We start from the raw sequence: 6,088 nt of genomic DNA, 5'->3' as shown, positions 1-6,088 counted from the left end.
ATCAACAAGTGGGGTGAGCACAGCACAGTGTAGTAAGGTATTTTGAGGAGCAGAGAGAGACCACATTCACATAACTTTTATTACAGTATATTGTTATCATTGTTCTGTTTCATTATTACTTATTATTGTTAATCCATTACTGTGCCTAATTTATAAATTAAACTTTGTCATAGGTATGTGTGTCTAAGGAAAACATAAAGGTTGATACTATCCAGTTTCAGGCATCCACAGAAGGTCTTGGAATGGATCCCCCTTGACTAAGGAGGGGCCACTGTATTTGAACCTAAAAGGATACACACACACACACACACACACACACACACACACACACACACATATATATATTTCCCCTCACTCCTTTATAAATACACATATATGTGTATTCATATATATCTAAAACACATGGTGCTCTATCTTACTATTTTCAAAAGAAGTAATATCAGTTGCATAAGACTAAACTTTTGCACATGAGATTTTGGCCAAAAGCCATTTTGGAAAAACAAATTCTGAATCTTCTTGGGCTAATTACCGCCAAGTGTCTTTGACAGTTGCTCTTCTCGGGGGTTTACGCACAGTAGCCCTGGCTCACCCCCGTCCCTTCAGTTCGGAGGCACATGGCACCACAATGGGCAAGCTGGTCATGCAGAGCAGGAGCCCAGTATCCGATTTCTGCAGCTGTTTTTGCACCATGCCCAGAGTCATGCCAGAAAGCTCCTCTTAGCTGTTAGTTATTATTATTAATCTCTCTCAAACTAAAGTTGGACTTCGGGGTGAAAACGTGTTTTATCCATCAATGTCTGAACAGCCCAGTTGATCTGGGACAGATAAAAATCTATTTTTATCTTGATTCTGGGGGGAAGAAATTGTCTTTTAGAAGTATGCCCAGGTAATACACGAATGCGTGTACTGAAATAGCTTCTTACTGTAAAGACGGAGAGATGTATCAGTGCACCGAGGGGAGTGCAGACTCATCTCCCTTCCTCTGCCGCGTTCTGTCCTGGGCTTACCCACTGCCAAGGTATAGTTTACGTCTTTCCAAAGCCACTCTGGCGCATACACACCCTTTTAAAAGGATACTTCTTGCTTTGAGATGATTATAGATTCACATGCTGCTGTAAGATCCTGTACGGTTCCCCCACGGCAGCGTAACTATATGTTGCAATAAATACAGTGAAACATCACACCAGGAAATTGATGTTGATCTTATTCAGATTTTATCAGTTGACCTACATTCATTTGTATGTGTATTTAGTTCTATGTAGTTTTGCAGTGTACGTAAATTTGATAACCACCAAAATAAAGGTACACAGCCGTCCACACACACTATCTGAGCTCTTTATTGAAGTACAATGTAAATTTAGAAAAGTGCCCAGGAGTGGACAGCTAGATAAATTTTCACAGATGGAAACTCACCCATGTAGGCAGCACAGAGAGACCAAGAAATGAAACATTACCAGCACCCCAGACAGTATTTTCTTTCTCCCACCAGGCAGTGTTCACTAAGGGTACCCGGAGACCTGACTTCTAACAGCCTTTTTCTAAAAAACAGAAATGGAACCCGATGACATACTTACTCCCTTTTGTGTATAGCTCAGTTCATTTAATATTATGTTCATGAGATTTTAACAATCATCTTGCATGGAGGTTATTTGCTTAAAAAGTGAGTAGTAAATTCACGCTGTGAATATACTATAATTTATTGATCTATTATTCTGTTGTTGCTGAGCATGTGTTTATTCTGTTAACATTTCTAACAAGTTTCCGGGTGATGCTCTTGCTGCTGATCTGAAGGCAACACTTTGAGAACTGCTGGATGTTAGCCTTTGGGGGCTGGTAGCACAGGAGTTCTTCATAGAAAGCTTTACTTTATATTATTTACGAGACAAAATTCAGTTGCATTGCCATCAACAGGAATCATTTTCATTGTTATGGAGGAAATATTCACATGGTTATCAGATTCCTACAACCGAGAGTCTATCCCTGCAGAGCAGCAACACGGCCAGGAGGTCAGAGGCACACAGTCCCGCAGGCCTGTTAGTCCCAGAGCGGCTACCAGACAGCACCAGGCGCTCTCTGGAAGGCCGCCAGGGCCTGTTTTATGCCAGGTTCCAAGTCTTTGGCAACTTTTCTCATGTGACCATAACTATTCTCTAAACATTAATCTGATCACAGATAAGGCTGGTCTTATAATTTGCCTGACTGTTTACATAGGTGTTAATTGAGCATGTAGGCCTCCTTGAGTTCGTTTGAAAATCTAGAACATGCATTTCCAGTGGGGGTGATACTGCCCCAAAGTGGGTAAAATTGGAACTCTGAAGCAAAGCTTACTTTTTTACAAATAAAGCACAAAGATGTACACAACACATAAACAGATGCCTCCTATATCGTGGCATCATTGGCTGGGGGCGGGAGTGATTAGGAAAGAATATCTGAGGAGGCTCCTTAGGGAACACTCCAAAAAGCAAGAGGTTGAGAAATACTGGTCTAGACCCGTGCCGGGCTGAACAACTAAGGCCACACAACTCTCTCCCTCCCAGGAGTTTTCATGAGGAGTCCTGATTGCAGCTTCACACGCCTCTGTTACTTGCTGTATCAAGGCTAGGAAAGCAGGCCAACACACTCTGACCCCAATTTCAGCAGCAGAGTAAGTATAAATTTGGGTGAATCCCTCTCTTCTTGAAGTCCCCCAATTTGTTAAGGTCTTTAGACTGTTGGGAAATGACCTCCATACACCTGAGGGAAGAGGCCATTCTCCCAGAAGGCTTTGCAGCCAACAGCCTGCATGTAATTTCCTGAAGAGTGGCTCGTCATGCTGATGGAATTAGAGTCATTCTCAAAGAAAGCTCTCTGAGTGAGGCCTGGGTTGTACCATCAACTTGTCCAATCCTATCCTAAAAAGGTGATTAAAAATGGTGGTAATTGCTATTTAGGAATAAAAATAGAGTGAGAAGCATATTTCCTGGTCTTAAGTGCTCCCTCACTAGGACAAAGGGCAGGGGAAAACCTGCTTTCTTGGACACTCAAGAGGGCCAGTGCCACGTTTGTGGAGGACCTTGCATGCTAACCATTTGACACCTGCCTTGCTAAATACACTATACTGTAAACAGGAGAGGGAACAGATTTGCAGCCCACACCGACAGGGCCAGTCGGATAACACAGCTGGGAGGAAGGGAGGGATAGGTGTTGGGATGGGGGAGTCAGGGTCTGAGTCTTGGGTGGTTTGAGGACAATGAGCACACCTGCCAGGTTCTTAGACTGATTCCAACGTGTGTGGGGTTTTTGCCACACCACCAAGCGATTCTCTGCCAGGTGTCCTGCAATTCAACTCCGTTCTGACATTACCTGGGGGTGGTGTCAGATCCCTCAGGGTGAGGGCTCAGCCCCACCAGGCGCCCCCACACCCTATGATCACCTTCAGATGCCATTTGCAAACCCAGGTTGTACCCTGTGTTTCTGACTAACTGGCTACAGAGGTTCCCATGATCTCTCCTTGGGGTCAATTAATTTGCTCCAGTGGCTCTCAGAACTCAAAGAAACATTTTACTTAGTAAGGTCCTAGTTCATCACAAAGGGCGGTGACTCAGGCACAACCAGTCAGAAGACGTGCCCAGGGCTCGGTGTGGGGAAGGGGCACGCTCCTGTGCTGCTGGGGGCCACGCCCGCCCCTGAGTCTCCACTGGTCACCGACCTGAAAGCTTCCAAACTCCTTCTTTTTGGGTTTTTACAGGGGCTTCATTACATAGGCATGAACTGATTAAATTCAGCTTCCAGCCCGGCTCCTCTCCCAGGAGGTGGTGGTGGGAGGGGTCGAACATTCCAGCCCTGCAGTCCCAAGGCTGGCTCTCCTGGGACCTCCCTCCACCCTCAGGTGCCCAGAGTGAACGTAAAGGTGTTAACAAAGGCACTTTCACCGCTCTCCTTACTCAGGAAATGTCAAGAGTTTAAGGAGCTCTGTGCCAGAAACGGACAAAAACCAAACACATATTCTTATAAACCACAGAATCCCAGGTACAAAGGACGAGGACCAGTGGAAGGGAGAAGATGGTGGACAGTCCCCTTGGCCCGCCTGCCCAGTCCCAGATTTTCCTGCCCACTGTACTTGTTTCCACCCAGCGCAAAGCCAACGTTTACAGCATCCTCCAGGAGGTCGTCCAGCAGGAGGGGGAGCTGGGGGGCCGTGCGTCCAGAGGCTGGTCACCATCACCTCCAAGGAGATGAGGGAGGTCCTGGAAGTAGCAGAGCCCTGGGCTCCACCGGGACGCTGTCCCTGCCAACCCAGGGGCCTGGCCGTGGGTGGCACAGCCTGGGATACCCAAGGCCCTTGCCCAAGAGTAGGCTGAGCCCCATGGAGACCAGTGGGGCAGGAGCAGGCCTGGGCAGGAGGGTTTTCATGTGGCCCAGCTGATGGTAGTGCCATGCGCCCCTCTCTGTCCCTTGCAGATGGAAGGCTGCGTGGAGGCAGTGGTGGCCAGCCACACCCTGGTGGCTCTGTCCCAAATGCACTTTAGCTTGGTCATGTATGAGCTTCAGCTCCACCTCAGGCCCCTGAACCTCACTGATGAATTCGTCATCATCACCCTGGCAAAGCTGGCCACTGGCAATGGTGGGAGGCCTGGAGGCTGGCGGTGTCCCCTCCTGACCTCTGCCTCTTGCTGTCTCTGTCGTTGTCTTTGTCCTCCAAGCCCTACTTCTTACCATTTCCCTCTTTTCTTATCTTCCCCTGGCATCCTTTCTCTTCATCCCTGGGCGTCTCTCTCACCTGTTACAATTCTCTCTCTGCTCCTGCCCCCCATCTCTGCATGGCTGTGTGGGGTCAGGGTGAGGGCAGGGGACCTCATTGCTGCAGGGACCTCACTGGAGGAGTGATATTCCAACTGTGGCCTGAAGGATGAGATGATGGTGTCTGTGTGAAGAACTGAACTAAGGAGGACATTCCACACTGAATGTGCAAAGGCCCTGAGGCAGGAGAAATCTTGGCTTCTCTGAAGAACTGAGGGGTCACTGTGATTGGGTTTAGGCAGTGAGGTGGGGATGGTGTAAAGTGAGGCTGGTGAGTTAGGCCGGGCCTAGGGGGCATGGCAGAGTGTGGACTTTATTTGGGAGCAGCAGAAAGCTATAGAGGGTTTCAAGCTGCAGAGTTGCGTGATAAAATAGGTTCCAGGAGGCCATTCCAGCTGTTGTGAAGGGACAGGAGACATGTACCTGTGAGGTGGTGCCCTGGGCCAGGTGCATTTGGTGAGCAGAGGACAGATGTGAGGCATCGAGGGACTTGCTGATGAACCGTGTAGAGGAGGTGGAAGACGGCAGAGGAGGAACTGAGAGCGGCTCCCAGGTTCTGGGTTTGAGCAACTCGGCACAGGGTGGGTTCATTTCCTGAGATGGGAAACACTGGGACAGAATGAACTAGGGGCTCAGATCAGAATTTCTTGTGTGTGTATTGAGCTCACATGCCTGTGGGATGTCCAGATGGAGAAGTCATGTGGGCAGCTGATGTGCGGATGCAGTTCAGAGGGCAGGTCTGGCTTGACCTATGCAGGTGGTGTTGAAAGACATTAACACCCAGTGATGAAGGCAGAGAGGAGATGGCCAGCACCCACCGGGGCACACCCACACTCTGGGAGGGAGATGGGGACTGGGTGGTGCTGTGCGGCCTGAGAGAAGACAGTGGCTCAGAAAGGGCCCAGTCGTGCCCCATCCCACTGAGTCTGACAAGGTGGGGCTGACGAGGGAGCCTGCCTGGCAGCGGCCCCAGTGTGCTGGGGAGGAGCCTGGACCAGCCAGAGCGATGGGAGGAGGCCTGGACAGAGGCAGCCGCAAAGGAAGTGAAGTGGCAGCAGAGGGACCGCGGGCACGGAGGCCCAGGCCTGTGGGGGCTGCAACCAGAGGCCGCAGGGCTGGAGTCTGTGCAGGGCAAGGGTGTGTGTCTCTCACAGTTTCTCCCCAAACCTCTCTCTCCTGCCCCTTCCCCACCTCTGTTCCATGCTTTCCCTGCTTTCTTTCCCTGTGCTCACCTGTTGGAGTCTCTCAGTCTCTCTGTTTCTTCATCCAAGAACATCTATGGGTTTTCATCCAAGAACACCCCACCTAA

The sequence above is a fragment of the Manis javanica genome, chromosome 12, assembly GCF_040802235.1.
Source record: "Manis javanica isolate MJ-LG chromosome 12, MJ_LKY, whole genome shotgun sequence".
NCBI classification, from domain to species: Eukaryota; Metazoa; Chordata; class Mammalia; order Pholidota; family Manidae; genus Manis; species Manis javanica.
The sequence above is the reverse complement of the archived record's forward strand: the minus strand, read 5'-3'. Positions refer to the sequence as shown.